This window comes from Triticum aestivum, chromosome 5D, assembly GCF_018294505.1.
Source record: "Triticum aestivum cultivar Chinese Spring chromosome 5D, IWGSC CS RefSeq v2.1, whole genome shotgun sequence".
Taxonomy (NCBI): Eukaryota; Viridiplantae; Streptophyta; class Magnoliopsida; order Poales; family Poaceae; genus Triticum; species Triticum aestivum.
In genome coordinates this window covers 66,793,466-66,821,096 of record NC_057808.1, presented here as the reverse complement: position 1 = coordinate 66,821,096, position 27,631 = coordinate 66,793,466, and positions in this window count along the sequence as shown.

Here is a 27,631-nt window from a genome sequence, read left to right as displayed (position 1 = left end):
TGTGATGCTAGTGATTATGCTGTTAGTGCTGTTCTAGGCCAAAGAGTTGATAAGAAATTGAATGTTATTCATTATGCTAGTAAAACTCTAGACAGCGCCTAGAGAAATTATGCTACTACTGAAAAAGAATTTTTAGCAGTTGTATTTGCTTGTGATCAGTTTAGACCTTATTTTGCTGATTCCAAAGTAACTATTCACACTGATCATGCTGCTATTAAATATCTTATGGAAAAGAAAGATGCTAAACCTAGACTAATTAGATGGGTTCTCTTTTTACAAGAATTTGATTTGCATATTATTGATAGAAAGGGAATTGAGAACCCCGTTGCAGATAACTTGTCTAGGTTAGAAAATGTTCTTGATGACCCACTGCCTATTGATGATAGCTTTCCTGATGAACAATTAGCTGTCATAAATGCTTCTCGTAATACTCCATGGTATGTTGATTATGCTAATTACGTTGTTGCTAAATTTATACCACCTAGTTTCACATACTAGCAAAAGAAAAAGTTTTTCTATGATTTAAGACATTACTTTTGGGATGACCCACACCTTTATAAGGAAGGAGTAGATGGTGTTATTAGATGTTGTGTACCTGAGCATGAACAGGAACAGATCCTACGCAAGTGCCACTCCAAGGCTTACAGAGGACACCACGCTGGAGATAGAACTGCACATAAGGTGTTGCAATCTGGTTTTTATTGGCCTACTCTCTTCAAGGACGCTCGTAAGTTTTTCTTGTCTTGTGATGAATGCGAGAGAATTGGCAATATTAGTAGACGTCAGGAAATGCCTATGAATTATTCACTTGTTATTGAACCATTTGATGTTTGGGGCGTTGATTATATGGGACCTTTTCCTTCCTCTAATGGGTATACACATATTTTAGTTGTTGTTGATTACATTACTAAGTGGGTAGAAGCTATTCCAACTAGTAGTGTTGATCATAACACTTCTATTAAGATGCTTAAAGAAGTTATTTTTCTGAGGTTTGGAGTCCCTGGATATTTAATGACTGACGACGGTTCACATTTTATTCATGGTGCTTTCCGTAAAATGCTTGCTAAGTATGATGTTAACCATATAATTGCATCTCCATATCATCCTCAGTCTAGTGGTCAAGTAGATTTGAGCAATAGAGAGATTAAATTGATTTTGCAAAAGACTGTTAATAGATCTAGAAAGAATTGGTCTAAGAAACTTGATGATGCATTATGGGCTTATAGAACTGCTTATAAGAACCCTATGGGCATGTCTCCGTATAAAATGGTTTATGGAAAGGCATGTCACTTACCTCTCGAACTAGAACATAATGCTTATTGGGCAATCAAAGAGCTCAACTATGATTTCAAAATTGCCAGTGAAAGAGGTTATTTGACATTAGCTCACTTGATGAATGGAGAACCCAAGCCTATGAGAATGCCAAGTTATTTAAATAAAAGGTTAAAAGATGGCATGACAAGAGGATACAAAAGTGTGAGTTTAATGTAGGTGATCATGTTTTGCTATACAACTCTCGTTTAAGATTTTTTGCAGGGAAACTTCTCTCTAAATGTGAAGGTCCTTACATTATCGAGGAGGTCTATCATTCTGGTGCCATAAAAATCAACAACGCCGAAGGTACAAATCCGAAGGTGGTAAACGGTCAAAGAATCAAACATTATATCTCAGGTAATCCCATAAATGTTGAGACCAACATAATTGACACCGTAACATCAGAGGAGTACATAAGGGACACTTTCTAGAACGTTTCAGACTCCGAAAAGGAATAGCTATGTGTTACGGTAAGTAAACCGACTCCAAAACGTTTCCAATCGTATTTTTTCTCCGTTCTCGAATATTTAAAAAATTAGGAAAATTAAAAGTAGTCTGAAATTTGCACGAGGAGACCACAAGGGTGGAGGGTGCACCCTACCCCCTGGGCGCGCCCCCTGCCTTGTGGACACTTCGTGTACCCTCCGGACTCTGTTTTCTTCACAATACTTCTTTTGGTCAGTAAAAATTCATTAGATAATCTCGCGAAGGTTCTGACCACTATACCATGACAAAATCCCCTGCTTTTGTTTTGAATTGTTTCTGCAGCAGATTTGGAGCAAGATGTCTTTGCAGGAGTCGATCGGGGAGAGTCGTGCTTCTCATCCGACACTGGGACCAAGAGCAAACAACGAAGTTGGCCACTTTGGGCAAGCAACGGAGGAGGAGATGGAGGCTGACTTAAAAAGAGTGGATGCCATGGAGGAGGACCAAGAAGTTACCTCCCGTCTTCAAGCTGGATTCATGTTGGAGGAACTTCAGAGCTCAGCAATACCAAATTCGGTCATCCCTCCCAATGCTAGATTTCTCTCTTATGAAAATATGAAAAAGAGTTTTAGTTTTTCTCCCGCAGCTATGAAACATCCATGGGTGATTGGAGCTCTAGCCGTCACGGGTAAACTTCACAAGGAAATAATGGATCTTAAGAATCAAAATAATAAGCTCGAGGAGGAGAATCGCATCTTAAGGGGCATCATCGCCAAGAATATCACATCATCACCTCCGAAGAAAGAGATATAAATACATGGGTATGGGCACTCCCCTTGGCAACTTCCAAGCTTGGGGGAGGTGCCCCGGTATTGTATCACCATAACACTTTTACCTTTATCGTTTTTCTTAGTTTGATTCTTTTGGTTATATCTTGATCTAGTAGAATAAAGGTTTTACTATGATCTAGCTTTGAGTTTTGCTTTATGTTCCCCCTATGTAATCAAGTCCTTGAGCTATATATAATAAAGAGTAGTTTTGAGTTAAGGGATTTGCTTTCTTGCTATGATCTTGAGGGAATTAAATAAAAGAAAGAACAAAAAGAAATAAAAAGTTCATATGTTGATCTTACGGATAGTAATGACCTCACATATAAAGAGTATGATGAATAAAAGTTATTGTGAGTTGACAAACATAATTTTGGTCATTGTTGCAATTAATAGGAAGTCATAAAGAAGGAGAGGTTTCACATATAAATATACTATCTTGGACATCTTTTGTAATTGTGAGCACTCATTAAAATATGACATGCTAAAAGGTTGACGTTGGACAAGGAAGACAACATAATGGGTTATGTTTTCTTATATCCGAATAGAAGTTATATTGTCATGGATCCTCCAACATGTTGAGCTTGCTTTTCCCTCTCATGCTATCCAAATTCTTTGCACCAAGTAGAGATACTACTTGTGCTTCCAAACATCCCTTAAACCAGTTTTCCATGAGAGTCCACCATACCTACCTATGGATTGAGTAAGATCCTTCAAGTAAGTTGTCATCAGTGCAAGCAATAAAAATTGCTCTCTAAATATGTATGATCTATTAGTGTGACGAAAATAAGCTTTATACGAACTTGTGATATGGAAGAAATAAAAGCGACGGACTGCATAATAAAGTTCTTTATCACAAGCGGTAATATAAAGTGACGTTCTTTTGCATTAACATTTTGTGCATGCAACCATAAAAGCGCATGATAACCTCTGCTTCTGATACGTCTCCAACGTATCTATAATTTTTGATTGTTCCATGCTGTTATATTATCATTCTTGGATGTTTTATAATCATTTTATATCATTTTTTGGTACTAATCTATTGACATAGTGCCAAGTGCCAATTGCTGTTTTTTGCATGTTTTTTACATCGCAAGTAATCAATACCAAACGGAGTCCAAACGCAGCGAAACTTTTTGGAGATTTTTTGGACCAGAAGACATCCAGTGGGTCAAAGAAGCGCCTGGGGGGTGCTCCGAGGGGAGCACAACCCACCAGGGCGCGCCAGGAAGCCTAGGCGCACCCTGGTGGGTTGTGCCCACCTCGGGGGTCCCCTGAACCGACTCTTCGCTCTATAAATACCCCAATATTCCAGAAACCCTAGGGGAGTCGATGAAAATCAATTCTAGCCGCCGCAGAGTCCAGAACCACTAGATCCAATCTAGACACCATCACGGAGGGGTTCACCACTTCCATTGGTGCCTCTCCGATGATGCGTGAGTAGTTCTTTGTAGACCTTCGGGTCCGTAGTTAGTAGCTAGATGGCTTCCTCTCTCTCGTTTGATTCTCAATACAATGGTCTCTTGGAGATCCATATGATGCAACTCTTTTTGCGGTGTGTTTGTTGGGATCTGATGAACTTTGAGTTTATGATCAGTTATATCTTTTTATCCATGAAAGTTATTTGAGTCTTCTTTGATCTCTTATATGCATGATTGCTTATAGCCTCGTATTTCTTCTCTGATATTTGGGTTTTGTTTGGCCAACTTGATATATTTATCTTGCAATGGGAAGAGGCGCTTTGTAGTGGGTTCGATCTTACGGTGCTTGATCCCAGTGACAGAAGGGGAACCGACACGTATGTATCGTAGCTACTAAGGATAAAACGATGGGGTGTATTTCTACATAAATAGATCTTGTCTATATCATGCCATCGTTCTTATTGCATTACTCCATTTCTCCATGAACTTAATACACTAGGTGCATGCTGGATAGCGGTCGATGTGTGGAGTAATAGTAGTAGATGCAGGCAGGAGTCTGTCTACTAATCTTGGACGTGATGCCTATATAATGATCATTGCCTGGATATCATCATGATTATTTGAAATTCGATCAATTGCCCAACAGTAATTTGTTCACCCACCGTTTGCTATTTTTCTTGAGAGAAGTCACTAGTGAAACCTACGGCCCCCGGGTCTCTTTCTCTTATTATTTGCCTTTGCGATCTATTTTCCTTTGCTTTTATTTTCAGATCTATTAAACCAAAAATACAAAAATACCTTGCTGCACTTTATTTTATTTGGTGTTCAATCTATCAATCTATTACAACTTTCTCCCATCCACATGCCAATTTCTGGCGCCGTTACCCGAAAGGGATTGACAACCCCTTTAACACGTCGGGTTGCGAGTATCTGTTATTTGTGTGCAGATGCTATTTACGTAGTGTTGCTTGGTTCTCCTACTGGTTCGATAACCTTGGTCTCATCACTGAGGGAAATACCTACCATCGTTGTGCTGCATCATCCCTTCCTCTTTGGGGAAATACCGACGTAGCTTCAAGCGCCATCAGCTTCCCTCTACGAAGGGCCTATCTTTTACTTTGATCTTCTACCCTTATACAGGAGTCATGGTGATCGTCACCTTTCCTTTTTACACTTTTTCCTTTGGCAAGCACTATGTGTTGGAAAGATCCAGATATATATATCCACTCGGATGTAGGTTATCATAAAATATTACTGTTGACATTACCCTTGAGGTAAAAGGTTGGGAGGCGAAACTATAAGCCCCTATCTTCTCTGTATCCGATTGAAACTTTGAACACATAAGTATCGCGTGAGTGTTAGCAATTGTGACAGACTAAATGATAGTTGAGTATGTGGACTTACTGAAAAGCTCTTGAATTGACTCTTTCCGATGTTATGATAAATTGCAATTGCTTCAGTGACTGAGATCATAGTTTGTTGGGTTTCAATGAAGTTTATGATTCATACTCTACCTTGTGAATGAATTGTTACTTTAGCATAAGAAATTATATGACATTATATGTTGTTGTTCTAAAGATGATCATGATGCCCTCATGTCTGTATTTTATTTTATCGACACCTCTATCTCTAAACATGTGGACATATTTTTCTATTTCGGCTTTCGCTTGAGGACAAGCGAGGTCTAAGCTTGGGGGAGTTGATACGTCCATTTTGCATCATGCTTTTATGTTGATATTTATTGCATTATGGGCTGTTATTACACATTATATCACAATACTTATGCCTTTTCTCTCTTATTTTACAAGGTTTACGTGAAGAGGGAGAATGCCGGCAGCTGGAATTCTGGACTAGAAAAGGAGAAAATATTAGAGACCTATTCTGCACAACTCCAAAAGTCCTAAAACTTCACGGAGATCTGTTTTGGAATATATAAAAATATAGGGTGAAGAAAGCACCAAAGGGGGCCACCTGCCATCCACAAGGGTGGAGGGCGTGCCCCCTGCCTTGTGGGCCACCTGGCAGGCCCCTGATGCCCATCTTCTGCTATATGATGTGTTTTGACCTGTAAAAAATTAGAAGGAAGCTTTTGGGACGAAGCGCCGCCATCTCGAGGCAGAACTTGGGCAGAACCAATCTAGGGCTCCGGCGGAGCTGTTCTGCCGGGGAAACTTCCCTCCGGGAGGGGGAAATCATCGCCATCATCATCACCAACGATCCTCTCATTGAGAGGGGGTCAATCTCCATCAACATCTTCACTAGCACCATCTCCTCTCAAACCCTAGTTCATCTCTTGTATCCAATCTTTGTCTCATAAACCTAAGATTAGTACCTGTGGGTTGCTACTAGTGTTGATTACTCCTTGTAGTTGATGCTAGTTGGTTTATTTGGTGGAAGATCATATGTTCAGATCCTTAATGATAATTAATACTCCTCTGATTATGAACATGAATATGCTTTGTGAGTAGTTACGTTTGTTCCTGGGGACATGGGAGAAGTCTTGTTATAAGTAATCATGTGAATTTGGTATTCGTACGATATTTTCATGAGATATATGTTGTCTTTCCTCTACTTGTGTTATGTGAACGTTGACTACATGACACTTCACCATGATTTGGGCCTAGGGGGAGGTACTAGGAAGTAATAAGTAGATGATGGGTTGCTAGAGTGGCAGAAGCTTAAAGCCTAGTTTATGCGTTGCTTCGTAAGGGGCTGATTTGGATCCATATGTTTCATGCTATGGTTAGATTTATCTTAATTCTTCTTTTGTAGTTGCAGATGTTTGCGAGAGGGGTTAATCATAAGTGGGAGGCTTGTCCAAGGAAGGGCATGATGTCTACTATGCAACTTTATTCTTGTAGACATGTATTGGGCCTCCAAGCGCAGAGTTTTGTAAGATAGTAGCAATTTTCCCTCAAGTGGATGACCTAAGGTTTATCAATCCGTGGGAGGCCTAGGATGAAGATGGTTTCTCTCAAACAACCCTGCAACCAAATAATAAAAAGTCTCTTGTGTCCCCAACACACCAAATACAATGGTAATTTGTATAGGTGCACTAGTTCGGCGAATAGATGGTGTTACAAGTGTAATATCGATAGTAGATATTGATTTTTGTAATAGTAACAATAAAAAACAGCAAGGTAGTAAGTAACAAAAGTGAGCACAAACGATATTGCAATGCTTGAAAATGAGGCCTAGGGTCCGTACTTTCGCTAGTGCAATCTCTCAACAATGCTAATATAATTGGATCATATAACCATCCCTCAAAGTGTGATGAAGAATCACTCCAAAGTTCCTATCTAGCGGAAAACATAAGAAGAAATTGTTTGTAGGGTACGATACCACCTCGAAGCTATTCTTTCCGATCGATCTATCCAAGAGTTCGTACTAAAATAACACCAAATAACTTCAGATTCAGAATACTCAATCCAACACAAAGAACTTCAAAGAGTGCCCCAAGATCTCTACCGGAGAAACAAAGACAAGAACGTGCATCAACCCCTATGCGTAGATTACCCCGATGTCACCTCGGGAATCCGCGAGTTGAGTGCCAAAACATATATCAAGTGAATCAATACGACACCCCATTGTCACCACGGCTATTCATATGCAAGACATATATCAAGTGCTCTCAAATCCATAAAAGTATTCAATCCGATAAAACGAAATCTCAAAGGGAAAACTCAATTCATCACAACAAGATAGAGAGGGGAAAACACCATATGATCCGACTATATTAACAAAGCTCGCAATACATCAAGATCGTGACATCTCAAGAACACGAGAGAGAGAGAGATTAAACACATAGCTACTGGTTGCTACCTCTTGAGCATGCGTTGGTTTTCCCTTGAAGAGGAAAGGGTGATGCAGCAAAGTAGCATAAGTGTTTCCCTCAGTTGTTGAGAATCAAGGTATCAATCCAGTAGGAGACTACACACAAGTCCCTCGTACCTGCACAAACAATCAAGAACCTTTGAACCAATGCGATAAAGGGGTTGTCAATCCCTGCACGGCCACTTGCAAAAGTGAGATATGATAGAGATAATAAGATAAATATTTTTGGTATTTTTTGTATAGATTGAAAAGTAAATATTGCAAAATAAACGGCAACAGAAATAGCACGTTGGAGGGAGATTAAGATGATGGAAAATAGACCCGGGGGCCATAGGTTTCACTAGTGGCTTCTCTCAAGATAGCATACTCTACGGTGGGTGAACAAATTACTGTCGAGCAATTGATAGAAAAGCGCATAGTTATGAGAATATCTAGGCATGATCATGTATATAGGCATCACGTCCGTGACAAGTAGACCGAAACGATTCTGCATCTACTACTATTACTCCACACATCGACCGCTATCCAGCATGCATCTAGAGTATTAAGTTCATAAGAACAGAGTAACGCATTAGGCAAGATGACATGATGTAGAGGGATAAACTCATGCAATATGATATAAACCCCATCTTTTTATCCTCGATGGCAACAATACAATACGTGCCTTGCTACCCCTGCTGTCACTGGGAAAGGTGTAGGAGATATGCCCTAGAGGCAATAATAAATGATATTATTTATCTCCGAGTTCATAATTATGTTTATGTTCCATGCTATAACTGCTATGGTTCTCGAGTCTGCAATAACCACGAGGCTCGGAGGAAGACTCATATGCACGTGTGGAATAATAAACGGTAAAATGTATTCCTAGTCTGGCCTCTAAGACTAGCTCAAGTGTTGCATGATGGTTATGTTTTCCTGATCATGGGCATGTCTATGTCAGCAACCTTGAGGGCATAATGTTAAGAGAACATTTGTGTTGAATCGACCCGGCATGATGTTATGCTATGAGATTCATTCGTCACAAGTTTATTGGTACATAACAAAGAGATGGTTAACGTTTGCATGATTCCTTAGACCATGAGAGTATCGAGTTTCTTCATGCTTGCTTCATGAACTTTGGGGTTTGTTAAACGTCATCCGTAAATGGGTGGCTATTACGGCGGCTTACGGGTTCATGGAAAAGTGTGTCAAGTAACTTGATAGCTCAAGATTGGGATTTGCTCCTCCGACGATGGAGAGATATCTCTGGGCCCTCTCGGTGTTACGGTATCCATCATCGTCTGGCCAGACACTTTGTGATTTGATCACGGGGATGCCGGAACACGATAACGAGAAAAGAGAACAATACCGGTAACGAGGTAACTAGCATAGTGGACAAGTTGTTGATCCACGGGAATGCCAACATGTCTCACCTCGGGTATTTGTAACATATCGCGAAGCAACAGGAATAGCACACGGCAACTGGAGGTTCACTCGAATATTTATTCGTGTGGGTATAGGGGTCAATATGGGTGTCCACGGCTCCGATGTTGATCATTGATCGGAAGGGGTTCCGGGTCATGTCTATACTTCACCGAACCTATAGGGTCACACGCTTAAGGGTCATCTATCTGCTGAATACTAGACAGGGAGTCTGAGAGAAAATCACCGAAAAAGTTTCGGACACCGAAAAGTTTCGGACAGCGGAATCGTACCGCAGAGAGAGGTCATCGGATAAGTTTCGATGATACCGAAAAGTTGTTTCGGGATACACCATTAAGTCAAATTGGTTTCGGCACATGCCTGATAATTCTTGGAGGATGCCAGAATCATTCTGGAAGCTTTTTGGAATTTTCTGAGATAAAAACCGGAAATGTTCCGGAGCTGCCGGAGCCACTTCAGATGCGTTTCGCAGATGAAAATCACTAAAACCGGAATTGTTTCGGAACGCGTTGAAAATCATTTTAGTGGGTACTGGAAATGTTCTTAGCCCACATAAATATTTTCAGTTCGATCAGACGCTGAAAAATGTCGTCGTGAATAGTGAAAATCAGCTTTATGGTTACTTTATGGAAAGCCACCTTTTGGGGCTTTGCTCCAAAAGATCTTGGGGATGACATGGATGGATAGGAGCCATTTTTTGGGCCCCTCATGGGGGTGTGGCCGGCCACATGGGGTATCCCCCCTTGGGGACCCTCTTGTTCCTTGGTTTCACTCCTAGGCCCTTGTGGAAGGACTTCATTCATGTGCATTTTGGGTTTTTTGTGAAACTACCCTACCCCCTTGGGATTTCCTATAAATAGAGGTGGAGGGGCAGCCCTCCACACTCATCCCTTGCTCTCATACACATGCCATGCATTATCTGGCTTCTTCTCTCCCTCCCACGAAAAGAGTTTCGTAGAGCCGTAAGGCTGTCTGGGTTCCGGCAGGAACTAGTTCTGGACGGCGAAGCCCTGCCGGATAGATGACACCGTATGTGTGCAACTCTGTAGAGAGATCGTAGTTTCGGTCTTAGTTCGTGAGTGCCTCCCGAAGGGCTGTCCGAGTGACCGTTCGAGTTTCGAAGGTCCTCCCGAAGGGCTGTCCACGACACCGTCCGGGGGGCTGTTTGACCGCCTCCTGGAGGGCTGTCTAAGGAGCAGATGAGGGTATACATCCTCGCGGTTGGGAGGTTGTAAATCCTAGCTGCGGGGATCTGCACCGCCGATCGTCATCGACTCTACTTCCCGCTGCGCTACGAGTCGGTAACGAAAAAGATCAAACCATGTATGCAGTCTCCATAGTTGTCCTAGGCTGGTGCGTAGGTCGGAAATTTTTTGTTTTCTGCTGCGTTCCCCTACAGTGGCATCAAGAGCCGTGCTATGCGTCGATGCAGGTTTCGATCTAGAATACATGGAGATGTATGGGTATTGCATAATATAATTAGGTAGTAGATGAGATCTATTGCTGAAAATTATTTATGCGGGTGACAGATGAAATCTGTTACCCGAGGTTCTTGTTGCTTCCCTAGAATTTGCGTTTGCTCAATCTCGAGACAGCATGGTGGAATTTGACAAAGTTCTGGCAATCCGTGATCCTGATTGATCATGGAAGTGCTATCAGTTCTTTGGGTTCTGCCATAGTCAAAAGAAAGATGAAATTCGCAGATGAAAGGGCATTGCAGATATGATCTGCACGGGGGTCATGCGTATGACGAAGTTTAGTATGGGGCTCGAGATTTAATTATCCCGTGTTTCATACACCCCGAGATGTTAATCTAGCAACCTGAATAATCATACTTGATGATAAAACGTTGGTAGCTGCGGTTTAAGTCAAAACCTTAGAAGCCACGTAAAATAAAATTTTGCATAAACCTATTAGAGGCGTCTAACTTGGTTTTGCAGGATGTGCATGTGATGTGGTATAGCAGTGCTCATACTAATTCGATTATGTATGAGATGACTATATGATGTAATTTGATTAACATGACCTGCGTGTCATGATTCGGCATGATGGCTGGAGCCATATGATTGCATTTTAATGACCTGCGTGTCAACCTTGTTGTAATGCATTATTTTGTTAGCTATAGAGATAGCAATATTATCTGGTGCATCGATAAGGTGGTGGCAATCTTCGTGAAGGTGACCACCGACGCGAATGCCGAAGACGAAGAAATGAAATACTTCTCCGTCAGAAAGGGCTATACCATATCATGCTATTATGAATTGCCTGAGATGTTTATCCCTTATGATGCACCCTTCTTGATTGCGCAGTAGTCGCTTTTATTAGGGTGATCTCTCACTTAAAATATCAAGTAGTTAGTGTTCTCCCAAGTGTAGCACCGTCACGGCACCTATCTTTTCGGGGTGCGCCATGGATGCATGGGTACGAACGATTAGAGAAGTGTGAGGCGGGTGAGGTCAGACCTCGCAGCAAGATCACTTGGTTGTCTTGACGTTCATGGCAGGATCGTCCTGAGCTCGGAACACACGCATCGAAAGATGAGCAAGAGTCACATAGAGATGTGATCGGCAAGTTGGCCTACCGATTAAAATTCCCGTTATGAGATGATGATTCTATGGCGATGAATTGAAGTCTGGATCTTGTATCACTCAAAATTAATTGTGAGAGATATTGATTTGAGTGGGAGCGCACTGTTGAATTAACATGTTTAATTCTCAGTGCAATTAATTATGAACACTGTCTAAGTGTTTCTTGCAAAATAGTTGTAGAATAATGGCTCGCGTTTCCACCTTCCCTATTAAAATTGAATAACTGTTAAATATCTGGTTAAAACTTTACGATTGGTAACGTAATATGAGGATTGTCCTCAAAAGTGCCGAGAAGGACTTTGTCCTATCGCATGCTTTCCGTATCCTCCCGCTAAAGCTATGGATCATGTGACTCTCGTCCTTCGATCCAAAAGCTATAATTCCGTTTCAGTCAAGTGCAATATGTTTGCTTCCATGAAACCCAAACTTCGAAAGTTGGGATAGTTATATGATATTCATGGAACTGAAAATTATTTTCAGATACAAACAAAGCAATGTTTGTTTGCAAGTATTAGTAAAAGTGTTTACTATGCATTTGACTGTTGGGAAAGGGATCCAGAAGAACGCCTGTCATATAATGAAAGGTGAATAAAACAACAACTTAAAGAGAAAGGAAGTGTCCAAAGGGTGTTAGTATGACTTACACGCCTAGGAAGTCCGGGGCTAACGCCACTCTTAAGTTGGGTGCTTCTTTTGCGAGTAGGAGAAATACTAAAAGTTAAACTGTTAGAAGTAAAAAGGCAGAAAGAAAGATGACTGGAATATCCAGCTCATGTATGAATGTCATACAAGTTTTTGTTGTATAGTAGGCTGGTCAAAGATATAGTTCTTGGGAATTATGGTTAAACATGTTAATCCCTAATTCTTGGGTATTGTGAGTTAATCACAAAGATACCCGCTCGATTGCATTCAATTGCGAATCACTGTAAGAGCTATTGTGGCCTAAAAAGACTAGCCAGAAATGAGGTTAAGGTATACACAGGGAACATAGTAAATGTTACTATACCTTCCATCGGTGTATTGCCGTCTATATTTATTTTCATAATTCATTTAGAGTTTTACAAACTCTAGCCCATTGCATAAGGTATCTTGCAAGAAGGTTGTTCATAAGAGATCCTTTTATGTTCGATGTTATGAATAACACAAGGGCCATACTTTCATTATGAATGAGATGTATGTTATGAATATTGATAATAATACAATACCTCTGGGTTTACTTTCATAATTCATTTTAGAGTTTCATACACTCTAGCCCATTGCACAATGTTTGTTGCAAAAGAGTTGTTCATAAAAACAACAATTGTTGTTAAGTATTATGAATAACATGAAGGGCCATGCTTCCATCCATGATGGGACGTATGTTATGAATATTGAGGGCAATATGATACATCCATAACACTGACGCTAAATGTCGCAAGACTAAAAGAATACCACACAAGTGTGGCACTACATTTGGTCACATTGGAGAAACCCGCATGGAAAATTCCATTATGATGGATTTTGAAGTCTTTTTGATTTTGAATCATCTGACACTTGCAACTTTCCTCCGAAATGTGAAGTGACTAAAATACCGTTCATAGGCAATAAGGAACGAACAACAAACTTATTAGTGATCATACATTTGATGTGTGTAGTCCGATAAGTGTTGTTAGTGGTGGATTTATTTATCTTCAGAAATGACTCAAGTAGATATATGGATATTTACTTGATGAGACGGAAGTCTGGATCTTTTGAAATCATTCGAAAGGTTTTCAAAAATGAAGTAGAAGTTATTGTAACAAGAAAATTATGTTTCTGCAATTTGATTGCACAAAGGAATATTTGAGTTACATGTTTAGCGAATGTCTGATGAGTTGTGAAAGGGGTTTCATAACTTGCACCTCCTGGAACACCACTGCAAGTGAAAGTCCGTGGAGATGTAATCTAACCATTTATGACATGGTAAGGTCAAAGATGACATAAATAAATTTGCCATTATCCTTTTAAAGTGATGCTTTAGAGACTGCGGCTTTTACACTGAAAAGAGCTACATCGGGTCTGTTGAAATGAAGCCATGGTATGGTACGCCCAACCATGTTATATCTTTTCTTAACATTTGGAATATGGGGCTTGTGTAAAAGGTTACAAACCTATTCCAAATCAGACAAGTGCTACTTTGTAGGTTATACCAAAATGTTGGGTATTCCTCCCTCACTATACCGAGGCAAATAGTTTTGCCGCGAAACGGTGTGCTTTTAAAGAGAATGGTTCTTTCAAAAAGGTGAGTGGGAGAATAGTGCAACTCGACGAGATAAACAGTATCTAAGTCATCAGATCAAAGGAAAGAGACCTTGGAAGTAATTCCAGAGTTTCCTACTGCGACTGATACGGAAGTCTCTACAATAAAATGTATGAACTTCGGTCGAACTTGCAGCTGAACCACGTAGGCAAGGCTCGTGCAAACCTCTCAGGTGCGCAAACGAGATATTGTTGTTAGACAACATTATACCTACGATACACAAGGAAGCGTTGATGGGCCCTGACTCCGGAATTGGCTAAATGCCAATACAACCCAAGTTAGTTTCCATATAAGTGATTCAAGATTAAAACCTTGATACACCTTTCGGAAGACTTAGAGTCTAAAGAATATTTATGGAACTTAAAACTGATATGGATAAAAATGTTTTATCCATAAAGCTCGACTTGTTGAAATAACAAGTTCAAGAGTTGACTACGATGAGGTTGTTTTCATCGTAGCGATGCTTAAAGTCGGTTCGGGTTGAACTAGCAATTAATACATATTTCAATCATGAGATATGAAACATGGATGATAAAAGGATTTCCATCTGATGGAAATGAAAGCTAGGACTTGTATATGATACAGTCCAAAGTAATTTGTCGATCCAGAGGATGCTAGTAGGTATGCAAACTTCAGAGTTCCAGCAATGGACAGAAGAGAGCAAAATGGAGTTGGAATCTTCGTGTTTTGATGAAATGGTCAAAGGGGTTTTGACTTCATCAATGGGTAACGAAGATGCTTGTAATTCAAGAAAGTAAGTGGGAGCGTAATAATATTTCTAAAAACCTTATGTGCTTGGCACATTGGTAATTGGAAATAAATTTCTTGACACGAATTAGGACTTCATTTGAAAATAGTTTTTCGATGAAGTGCTTAGGCTAAATAGCCTCAATATTAGGCATGATGATCTATGGAGATAGATTTACCTAATGGGGCTAAGCAATGAATACATATTGACAAGATGCTAAAACCTTTTAGCATTTAAAACGCCAAGGAGTGATTCTTGCCAAAGTCACATGGAAGGAGTTTTTGCAAGACTCGGTGTCCCAAAACACTGATGAGTAAAATACATGATGCAGATTCCACACACTTTTGTGTTTGGATTAATCATGTATTCCATGGTATGTAAAACAACCAGATATGTCCGATACTCCCAAGGTGTTGCGAGTATGGATACTAAAGTGATCAAAGTACTGATCGTGGGACAACAGTGAAAGATGTCATTGAGTACTAGAGTAAGTACTGATGATATGTTTTCTTGCAAGCGGAGATCATGAAGAGTTCGTTGTAAAATGTTACATCGATAGTCTTCATCTTTTCACCGTGCGATTTTCGATTTAAGTTAAGGGTTTTGTGTAACACACAATGTGGTGGCACAGTTAGTTGGAATTTGTTCAAACTAGTTATTGTGGCGAATTCTATAACAAGGGCTAAGTATGTTGATGCTTTAGAAGCGACAAAGAAGATGTTGAATCATATAGTTCATTCATGAACTTAGTATAGTTCCAAGATGGCTTTTGACAATGGGACACTACTGCAGGTAGTTGCTCCATAACTCAGTCTGAGGAATCCAGGTTCGACCTGTGATTCACATACATACAAACCCAAGTCCACACAAAATATGAATTTCGTGAAAACGCGAGGACATGCAAAGATACACACGGAACTGAAGTCGTCAGATCCGTTGGACATCAGGCTATACCACAAGCGAAGCATATTTACACCGGTGTGCCACAGGTGTAAAGTGCATTAGCATTAACTAGATTATTGACTCTAGTGCAAGTGGGAGTCTGTAGGAGATATGCCCTAGAGGCAATAATAAATGATATTATTTATCTCCGAGTTCATAATTATGTTTATGTTCCATGCTATAACTGCTATGGTTCTCGAGTCTACAATAACCACGAGGCTCGGAGGAAGACTCATATGCACGTGTGGAATAATAAACGGTAAAATGTATTCCTAGTCTGGCCTCTAAGACTAGCTCAAGTGTTGCATGATGGTTATGTTTTCCTGATCATGGGCATGTCTATGTCAGCAACCTTGAGGGCATAATGTTAAGAGAACATTTGTGTTGAATCGACCCGGCATGATGTTATGCTATGAGATTCATTCGTCACAAGTTTATTGGTACATAACAAAGAGATGGTTAACGTTTGCATGATTCCTTAGACCATGAGAGTATCGAGTTTCTTCATGCTTGCTTCATGAACTTTGGGGTTTGTTAAACGTCATCCGTAAATGGGTGGCTATTACGGCAGCTTACGGGTTCATGGAAAAGTGTGTCAAGTAACTTGATAGCTCAAGATTGGGATTTGCTCCTCCGACGATGGAGAGATATCTCTGGGCCCTCTCGGTGTTACGGTATCCATCATCGTCTGGCCAGACACTTTGTGATTTGATCACGGGGATGCCGGAACACGATAACGAGAAAAGAGAACAATACCGGTAACGAGGTAACTAGCATAGTGGACAAGTTGTTGATCCACGGGAATGCCAACATGTCTCACCTCAGGTATTTGTAACATATCGCGAAGCAACAGGAATAGCACACGGCAACTGGAGGTTCACTCGAATATTTATTCGTGTGGGTATAGGGGTCAATATGGGTGTCCACGGCTCCGATGTTGATCATTGATCGGAAGGGGTTCCGGGTCATGTCTATACTTCACCGAACCTATAGGGTCACACGCTTAAGGGTCATCTATCTGCTGAATACTAGACAGGGAGTCTGAGAGAAAATCACCGAAAAAGTTTCGGACACCGAAAAGTTTCGGACAGCGGAATCGTACCGCAAAGAGAGGTCATCGGATAAGTTTCGATGATACCGAAAAGTTGTTTCGGGATACACCATTAAGTCAAATTGGTTTCGGCACATGCCTGATAATTCTTGGAGGATGCCAGAATCATTCTGGAAGCTTTTTGGAATTTTCTGAGATAAAAACCGGAAATGTTCCGGAGCTGCCGGAGCCACTTCAGATGCGTTTCGCAGATGAAAATCACTAAAACCGGAATTGTTTCGGAACGCGTTGAAAATCATTTTAGTGGGTACTAGAAATGTTCTTAGCCCACATAAATATTTTCAGTTCGATCAGACGCTGAAAAATGTCGTCGTGAATAGTGAAAATCAGCTTTATGGTTACTTTATGGAAAGCCACCTTTTGGGGCTTTGCTCCAAAAGATCTTGGGGATGACATGGATGGATAGGAGCCATTTTTTGGGCCCCTCATGGGGGTGTGGCCGGCCACATGGGGTATCCCCCTTGGGGACCCTCTTGTTCCTTGGTTTCACTCCTAGGCCCTTGTGGAAGGACTTCATTCATGTGCATTTTGGGTTTTTTGTGAAACTACCCTACCCCCTTGGGATTTCCTATAAATAGAGGTGGAGGGGCAGCCCTCCACACTCATCCCTTGCTCTCATACACATGCCATGCATTATCTGGCTTCTTCTCTCCCTCCCACGAAAAGAGTTTCGTAGAGCCGTAAGGCTGTCTGGGTTCCGGCAGGAACTAGTTCTGGACGGCGAAGCCCTGCCGGATAGATGACACCGTATGTGTGCAACTCTGTAGAGAGATCGTAGTTTCGGTCTTAGTTCGTGAGTGCCTCCCGAAGGGCTGTCCGAGTGACCGTTCGAGTTTCGAAGGTCCTCCCGAAGGGCTGTCCACGACACCGTCCGGGGGGCTGTTTGACCGCCTCCTGGAGGGCTGTCTAAGGAGCAGATGAGGGTATACATCCTCGCGGTTGGGAGGTTGTAAATCCTAGCTGCGGGGATCTGCACCGCCGATCGTCATCGACTCTACTTCCCGCTGCGCTACGAGTCGGTAACGAAAAAGATCAAACCATGTATGCAGTCTCCATAGTGGTCCTAGGCTGGTGCGTAGGTCGGAAATTTTTTGTTTTCTGCTGCGTTCCCCTACAAAAGGACACCGCAAGATTGAACCCAAAGCTAAGCACTTGTCCCATTCCAAGAAAGATCAATCTAGTAGGCCAAACCAAACTGATAATTCGAAGAGTCTTGCAAAGATATCAAATCATGCATATAAGAATTCAGAGAAGAATCAAATATTGTTCATAGATAATCTTGATCATTAACCCACAATTCATCGAATCTCGACAAACACACCGCAAAAAGAATTACATCGAATAGATCTCCAAGAGAATCGAGGAGAACTTTGTATTGAGATCCAAAGAGAGAGAAGAAGCCATCTAGCTAATAACTATGGACCCGAAGGTATGTGGTAAACTACTCACACATCATCGGAGAGGCTATGGTGTTGATGTAGAAGCCCTCCGTGATCGATCCCCCCTCTGGCGGAGCGCTGGAAAAGGCCCCAAGATAGGATCTCATGGGTACAGAAGGTTGCGGCGATGGAAATAGGGTTTCATGGTGCTCTTGGATGTTTTCAGGGTATATGAGTATATATAGGCGAAAGAAGTAGGTTGGTGGAGCCACGAGGATGGGGGCGCGCCTACCCCCCTAGGCGCGCCTCCCTGCCTCGTGGCCGCCTCGTTGCTTCCTTGACGTCCACTCCAAGTCTCCTGGATTGCATTTTTTCCAAAAACGATCCTCGCGAAGGTTTCATTCCGTTTGATATTCCTTTTCTGCGAAACACTGAAATAGGCAAAAAAACAGCAATTTGCACTGGGCCTCCGGTTAGTAGGTTAGTCCCATATAAAAGTGCATAATAAAGCCCATTAAACATCCAAAACAGATAATATAATAGCATGGAACAATCAAAAATTATAGATACGTTGGAGACGTATCACTGGTACAAACCCTTAGCCCCGAGGGTGGACTACTCCCTCCTCATCGTGGTGGCCGCCGGGATGATGAAGATGGCCACCGGTGATGATTCCCCCTTCCGACAGGGTGCCGGAACGGGGTCTAGATTGATTTCTTGTGGCTACAGATCCTTGCGGCGGCGGAACTTTTGATCTAGGTTAACCCCCAGGGTTTTTGGAACATTTGGGAATTTATAGGGTGAAGAGGCGGTGCGGGAGGCCACCGAGGTGGGCACAACCCACCTGGGTGCGCCTGGGCCCCCAGGCGCGCCCTGGTGGGTTGTGCCCCCCTTGGGGCACCCCCCAAGTGCTTCTCTGGCCCACTGGATGTCTTCTGGTCCATAAAAAATCCACAAAAAGTTTTGCGGTGTTTGGACTCCGTTTGATGTTGATTTCCTGCGATGTAAAAAACAAGCAAAATACAGCAACTGGCACTGGGTCAATAGGTTAGGCCCAAAAAATGATATAAAGTTGCTATAAAATGATTGTAAAACATCCAAGAATGATAATATAACAGCATGAATACTTCATAAATTATAGATACGTTGGAGACGTATCAGCATCCCCAAGCTTAATTCCTACTCGTCCTCGAGTAGGTAAATGATAAAAGAAATAATTTATGAAGTGTGAATGCTAGCAAAGTGCACAAGTTTGATCAATGACAATTTCAATCACTTTTCCTAGCATCATAACAGTAGTTCTTTCTTATAAAACTTCTCATGTTAAAGTAGCAACCAATTCACATGTTATGGTTCAAACAATGAAGTCTCTTGAAACTCAACAATCTATATTCTCAGTCACCAAACAATTGCAATTCAACTTATTCAACAGAGTCTAAGTAAGAGCTCCACATACTCAACCATCATATAGTCTTCTATGATTGCTTACACTCACTGCATACACATGAGCAAAACGTTTCAACCGGACACATAGAAAGATGGGGGCTTATAATTTTGCCTCCCAACGTATTCACCTCAAGGGTGATGTCAAGAATAATAACTCATGCTACCCATATCCAACTGGATATATGTGCCTAGATCTTTCCTCACCACATGATGCTTGCCAAAAGAGAAAAATATAAAAAGGAATAGAGAGAAAAACTTTGACTCTTGCATGAAAGTAAATACATAAAAGTAAAAGGTAGGCCCTTCGCAGAGGGAAGCAGAGGTTGCCATGCGCTTTTTGTTTGTATGCTCAATCCCTTAGTGCAAAAGAACGTCACGTTATATTGCCCCTTATGATAGCATTCTTTATTATGCAGTCTGTCGCTTTTATTCTTTGCATCACAAGTTCGTACAATGCTCAATTTTCTCTTACACTAAATGATCTCACACTTTTTAGAAGCAATTTTTATTGCCTTTTTGCACCGATGACAACTTACTTGAAGGACCTTACTAAATCCATAGGTAGGTGCTACCTCTTGAGCATGCGTTGGTTTTCCCTTGAAGAGGAAAGGGTGATGCAGCAAAGTAGCGTAAGTATTTCCCTCAGTTTTTGAGAACCAAGGTATCAATCCAGTAGAAGGCTACACGCAAGTCCCTCGTACCTACACAAACATATAAGAACCTTGCAACCAACGCGATAAAGGGGTTGTCAATCCCTTCACGACCACTTGCAAAAGTGAGATCTGATAGAGATGATAAGATAATATTTTTGGTATTTTTATGATAAAGATTGAAAGTAAAGACTGCAAAGTAAAATAGATTGGAAACGTATATGATGGAAACTAGACCCGGGGGCCATAGGTTTCACTAGTGGCTTCTCTCAAGATAGCATAAGTATTACGGTGGGTGAACGACGAAAAGTGCATAGTTATGAGAATATCTAGGCATGATCATGTATATAGGCATCACGTCCGCGACAAGTAGACCGACTCCTGCCTGCATCTACTACTATTAATCCACACATCGACCGCTATCCAGCATGCATCTAGAGTATTAAGTTCATAAGAACAGAGTAACGCATTAAGCAAGATGACATGATGTAGAGGGATAAACTCATGCAATATGATATAAACCCCATCTTTCTATCCTCGATGGCAACAATACAATACGTGTCGTTTCCCCTTCTGTCACTGGGATCGAGCACCGCATGATTGAACCCCAAGCTAAGCACTTCTCCCATTGCAAGAAAGATCAATCTAGTAGGCCAAAACAAACTGATAATTCGAAGAGACTTGCAAAGATAACCAATCATACATAAAATAATTCAGAGGAGATTCAAATATTGTTCATAGATAATCTTGATCATAAACCCACAATTCATTGGATCTCGACAAACACACCACAAAAAGAGTTACATCGAATAGATCTGCAAGAAGATCGAGGAGAACTTTGTATTGAGATCCAAAGAGAGAGAAGAAGCCATCTAGCTAATAACTATGGACTCGAAGGTCTGAGGTAAACTACTCACACATCATCGGAGAGGCTATGGTGTTGATGTAGAAGCCCTCCGTGATCGATTCCCCCTCCGGCGGAGCGCCGGAAAAGGCCCCAAGATGGTATCTCACGGGTACATAAGGTTGCGGCGGTGGAAATAGGGTTTCATGGTGCTCTCAGATGTTTTCGGGGTATATGAGTATATATAGGCGAAAGAAGTAGGTCGGTGGAGCTACGAGGGGCCCACGAGGGTGGGGGGCGCGCCCAGGGGGCAGGCGCGCCTCCCTGCCTCGTGGCCTCCTTGTTCATTTCTTGACGTCCACTCCAAGTCCCCTGGATCACGTTTGTTCCAAAAGTAACTCTCCCGAAGGTTTCATTCCGTTTGGACTCCGTTTGATATTCCTTTTCTGCGAAACACTGAAATAGGCAAAAAATAGCAATTTGCACTGGGCCTTGGATTAGTAGGTTAGTACCAAAAATAATATAAAAGTGTATAATAAAGCCCATTAAACATCCAAAACAGAATATACAATATCATGGAACAATAAAAAAAATATAGATACGTTGGAGACGTATCAAGCATCCCCAAGCTTACTGCTCGTCCTCGAGTAGGTAAATGATAAAAAACAGAAATTTTGATGTGGAATGCTACCTAGCATATTTGTCAATGTATTTTTCTTTATTGTGGCATGAATGTTCAGATCCGAAAGATTCAAGATAAAAGTTTAATATTGACATAAAAATAATAATACTTCAAGAATACTAACAAAGCAATCATGTCTTCTCAAAATAACATGGCCAAATAAAGTTATCCCTACAAAATCATATAGTCTGGCTATGCTCTATCTTCATCACACAAAGTATTTAATCATGCACAGCCACGATGACAAGCCAAGCAATTGTTTCATACTTTTGATGTTCTCAAACTTTTTCAATCTTCACGCAATACATGAGCGTGAGCCATGGACATAGCACTATATGTGGAATAGAATGGTGGTTGTGGAGGAGACAAAAAGGAGAAGATAGTCTCACATCAACTATGCGTATCAATGGGCTATGGAGATGCCCATCAATAGATATCAATGTGAGTGAGTAGGGATTGCCATGCAACGGATGCACTAGAGCTATAAGTGTATGAAAGCCCAACAAAAGAAACTAAGTGGGTGTGCATCCAACTCGCTTGCTCACGAAGACCTAGGGCATTTTGAGGAAGCCCATCATTGGAATATACAAGCCAAGTTCTATAATGTAAAAGTTCCACTAGTATATGAAAGTGACAACATATGAGACTCTCTATCATGAAGATCATGGTGCTACTTTGAAGCACAAGTGTGGTAAAAGGATAGTAACATTGTCCCTCCTCTCTTTTTCTCTCATTATTTTTTTGTTTGGGCCTTCTTCTCTTTTTTTATGGCCTCTTTTCTTTTTTTCTTTTTCGTCCGGAGTCTCATCCCGACTTGTGGGGGAATCATAGTCTCCATCATCCTTTCCTCACATGGGACAATGCTCTAATAATGATGATCATCACACTTTTACTTACTACTCAAAAATTACAACTCAATACTTAGAACAAAATATGACTCTATGTGAATGCCTCCGGCGGGGTACCGGGATATGCAATGAATCAAGAGTGACATGTATGAAAGAATTATGAATGGTGGCTTTGCCATGAATACGATGTCAACTACATGATCATGCAAAGCAATATGACAATGATGAAGCGTGTCATAATAAACGGAACGATGGTAAGTTGCATGGCAATATATCTCGGAATGGCTATGAAAATGCCATAATAGGTAGGTATGGTGGCTGTTTTGAGGAAGGTATATGGTGGGTGTATGATACCGGCGAAAGGTGCGCGGTATTAGAGAGGCTAGCAATGGTGGAAGGATGAGAGTGCGTATAATCCATGGACTCAACATTAGTCACAAAGAACTCACATACTTATTGCAAAAATCTATTAGTTATTGAAACGAAGTACTACGCGCATGCTCCTAGGGGGATAGATTGGTAGCAAAAGACCATCGCTCGTCCCCGACCGCCACTCATAAGGAAGACAGTCAATAAATAAATCATGCTCCGACTTCATCACATAACGGTTCACCATACGTGCATGCTACGGGAATCACAAACTTTAGAACAAGTATTTCTCAAATTCACAACTACTCAACTAGCATGACTCTAATATCACCATCTTCATATCTCAAAACAATCATCAAATATCAAACTTCTCTTAGTATTCAATGCACTTATATGGAAGTTTTTATTATATCCATCTTGGATGCCTATCACTTTAGGACTAAAATTTTAACCAAAGAAAATTACCATGCTGTTCTAAAGGACTCTCAAAATAATATAAGTGAAGCATGAGAGATCAATTATTTCTATAAAATAAAACAACCACCGTGCTCTAAAAGATATAAGTGAAGCACTAGAGCCAAATTTTCTAGCTCAAAAGATATAAGTGAAGCACAAAGAGTATTCTAATAAATTTCGAATCATGTGTGTCTCTCCCAAAAGGTGTGTACAGCAAGGATGATTGTGGTGAACTAAAAAGCAAAGACTCAAATCATACAAGACGCTCCAAGCAAAACACATATCATGTGGTGAATAAAAATATAGCTCCAAGTAAAGTTACCGATTGACGAAGACGAAAGAGGGGATGCCTTCCGGGGCATCCCCAAGCTTAGGCTTTTGGTTGTCCTTAGATTTTACCTTGGGTGCCTTGGGCATCCCCAAGCTTAGGCTCTTGCCACTCCTTGTTCCATAATCCATCAAATCTTTACCCAAAACTTGAAAACTTCACAACAAAAAACTCAACAGAAAATCTCATGAGCTCCGTTAGCGAAAGAAAACAAAAAACCACTTCAAGGTACTGTAATAAACTCATTCTTTATTTATATTGGTGTTAAACCTACTGTATTCCAACTTCTCTATGGTTCATAACCTCCATACTAGCCATAGATTCATCAAAATAAGCAAACAACACACGAAAAAACAGAATCTGTCAAAAACAGAACAGTCTGTAGTAATCTGGATCTAACGCAAACTTCTGGAACTCAGAAAAATCTACCAAAATAGGAAGGCCTAGATAATTTGTTTATTGAACTACTGCAATTGGAATCAGTATTTTATCAGGTTCTGGTGATTTTTAACAATTATTTTCGTGAGCAGAAAGTTTCTGACTTTTTCAGCAAGATCAAATAACTATCATCCAAGAAGATCCTATAGGTTTTACTTGGCACAAACACTAATTAAAACATAAAAACACATCTAAACAGAGGCTAGACCAATTATTTATTACTAAACAGAACCAAAAAGCAAGAAATAAAAATAAAATTGGGTTGCCTCCCAACAAGCGCTTTTCTTTAAAGCCTTTTTAGCTAGGCATTGGTAATTTTAATGATGCTCACATGAAAGACAAGAATTGAAGCACAAAGAGAGCATCATATAGCACGTGAAAACACATCTAAGTCTAACATACTTCCTATTCATAGGCATCTTATAGGCAAACAAATTATCATAGCAAGCAAAAACTAGCATATGCAATGAAGAGGAAAGAAACAATAGCAATCTCAACATAAAGAGAGGTAATTTAATGACATGAAAATTTCTACAACAATATTTTCCTCTCTCATAATAATTAAATGTAGGATCATAAGCAAATTCAACAATATAGCTATCACAAAACATATTCGTAACACAATCCACATGTATGCAAAGTTGACACTCTTCCAAAATAGTGGGATTAACATTAACTAAAGTCAGGACCTCTCCAAACCCACTTTTATCAAAAACTTCATAAGAGTGAACATTCTCCAAATATGTGGGATCTAAAGTTGACACTCTTCCAAACCCACTTTCAATATTATTGCAAACATTATTATCAATATCATATTCATCATGAGGTTTAAATAAATTTTCAACATCATAAGAAGAATCACCCCAATCATGATCATTGCAACAAATAGCAGTCATAGTGAAACTAGCATCCCCAAGCTTGAGGTTTTGCATATCATTAACACAATTGACATGAAGAGAATTTATAATAACACCATTGCAATCATGCTTTTCATTGAAGGAACTATCAAGTATGGGTGCAATAGCAATGATCTCATGTTTAATATAAGGAACTATAGCAAATTCATCTTCATAAATATTGGCATCATGGCCACAAGAATAGCAAGCATCATGTTCATCAAGGGATATTTCAATCAAATTATCGGAATCATAATTATCTATAGATTCATGCATATCATTATTTTCTTCCAAAACAACGGTCATTCTTTCAATAAATTCTTTGACATAGACATTCTGAGCATAGTTTTCATAGCAATATTTAAGTATGTAAAAAAAATTCAGATTCGTAGAGAGTAGTATCATACTTTTCAATCAAAGAAGCAACTTCATAAGCACCCTTAAAGGCAACAAATTCTTCAATTTGTTCGATATCATAGTAACTATAAACACCCTTTGCATAAGAAGATAAGATTTCATTATCATTAAACTCACATAGGTAGGGAAGGTGTTTTTTAGGGTTCTTAGAGCAACAAGTAAAATCATAAATTTCACAAAGATTCCAAGCATAACACAGCAATCTGTTTATTTGATCCCATAAGAGTCTCCCTTTTTCAGACAAACGGTGATGCACAAAATGAGCATGCTCATCTAAAGATTTCCCATCAACTAGGCTAGTTGGGGTTTTAGCACGAGCGCATAAAGATCGAAGATGATCCAAGTAGAACACTTTAAGTGGATCCATATCAATTGATTTTAGCAAGCAAAGATGCAAGCAAATAGAAGGCACATGGAAACACAAACAAAAATACATACGGGAAGAAGGCGAAGAAAAGGCATAGGTGAAGTGGGGGAGAGGAAAACGAGAGGCAAATGGTAAATAATGTAATGTGACGGATAAGAGTTTGTGATGGGTACTTGGTATGTCTTGAATTGTGCGTAGACTCCCTAGCAACGGCGCCAGAAGTCCTTCTTGCTACCTCTTGATCATGCGTTGGTTTTCCCTTGAAGAGGAAAGGGTGATGCAGCAAAGTAGCGTAAGTATTTCCCTCAGTTTTTGAGAACCAAGGTATCAATCCAGTAGGAGGCTACACGCAAGTCCCTCGTACCTACACAAACAAATAAGAACCTTGCAACCAAGACGATAAAGGGGTTGTCAATCCCTTCGCGGCCACTTGCAACAGTGAGATCTGATAGAGATGATAAGATAATTTTTTTGGTATTTTTATGATAAAGATTGAAAGTAAAGATTGCAAAGTAAAATAGATTGGAAACGTATATGATGGAAAATAGACCCGGGGCCATAGGTTTCACTAGTGGCTTCTCTCACGATAGCATAAGTATTACGGTGGGTGAACGAATTACTGTCGAGCATTTGATAGAAAAGTGCATAGTTATGAGAATATCTAGGCATGATCATGTATATAGGCATCACGTCCGCGACAAGTAGACCGACTCCTGCCTGCATCTACTATTATTACTCCACACATCGACCGCTATCTAGCATGCATCTAGAGTATTAAGTTCATAAGAACAGAGTAACGCATTAAGTAAGATGACATGATGTAGAGGGATAAACTCAAGCAATATGATACAAACCCCATCTTTTTGTCCTCGATGGCAACAATACAATACGTGTCGTTTCCCCTTCTGTCACTGGGATCGAGCACCGCATGATTGAACCCAAAGCTAAGCACTTCTCCCATTGCAAGAAAGAACAATCTAGTAGGCCAAACCAAACTGATAATTCGAAGAGACTTGCAAAGATAACCAATCATACATAAAAGAATTCAGAGGAGATTCAAATATTGTTCATAGATAATCTTGATCATAAACCCACAATTCATCGGATCTCGACAAACACACCGCAAAAAGAGTTACATCGAATAGATCTCAAAGAAGATCGAGGAGAACTTTGTATTGAGATCCAAAGAGAGAGAAGAAGCCATCTAGCTAATAACTGTGGACCCGAAGGTTTGAGGTAAACTACTCACACATCATCGGAGAGGCTATGGTGTTGATGTAGAAGCCCTCCGTGACCGATTCCCCGTCCGGCGGAGCGCCAGAAAAGGCCCCAAGATGGGATCTCACAGGTACAGAAGGTTGCGGCAGTGGAAATAGGGTTTCGTGGTGCTCTCGGATGTTTTCGGGGTATATGAGTATATATAGGCGAAAGAAGTAGATCGGTGGAGCTACGAGGGGCCCACGAGGGTGGGGGCGTGCCCAGGGGGCAGGCGCGCCTCCCTGCCTCGTGGCCTCCTCGTTCGTTTCTTGACATCCACTCCAAGTCCGCTGGATCACGTTTGTTCCAAAAATAACTCTCCCGAAGGTTTCATTCCGTTTGG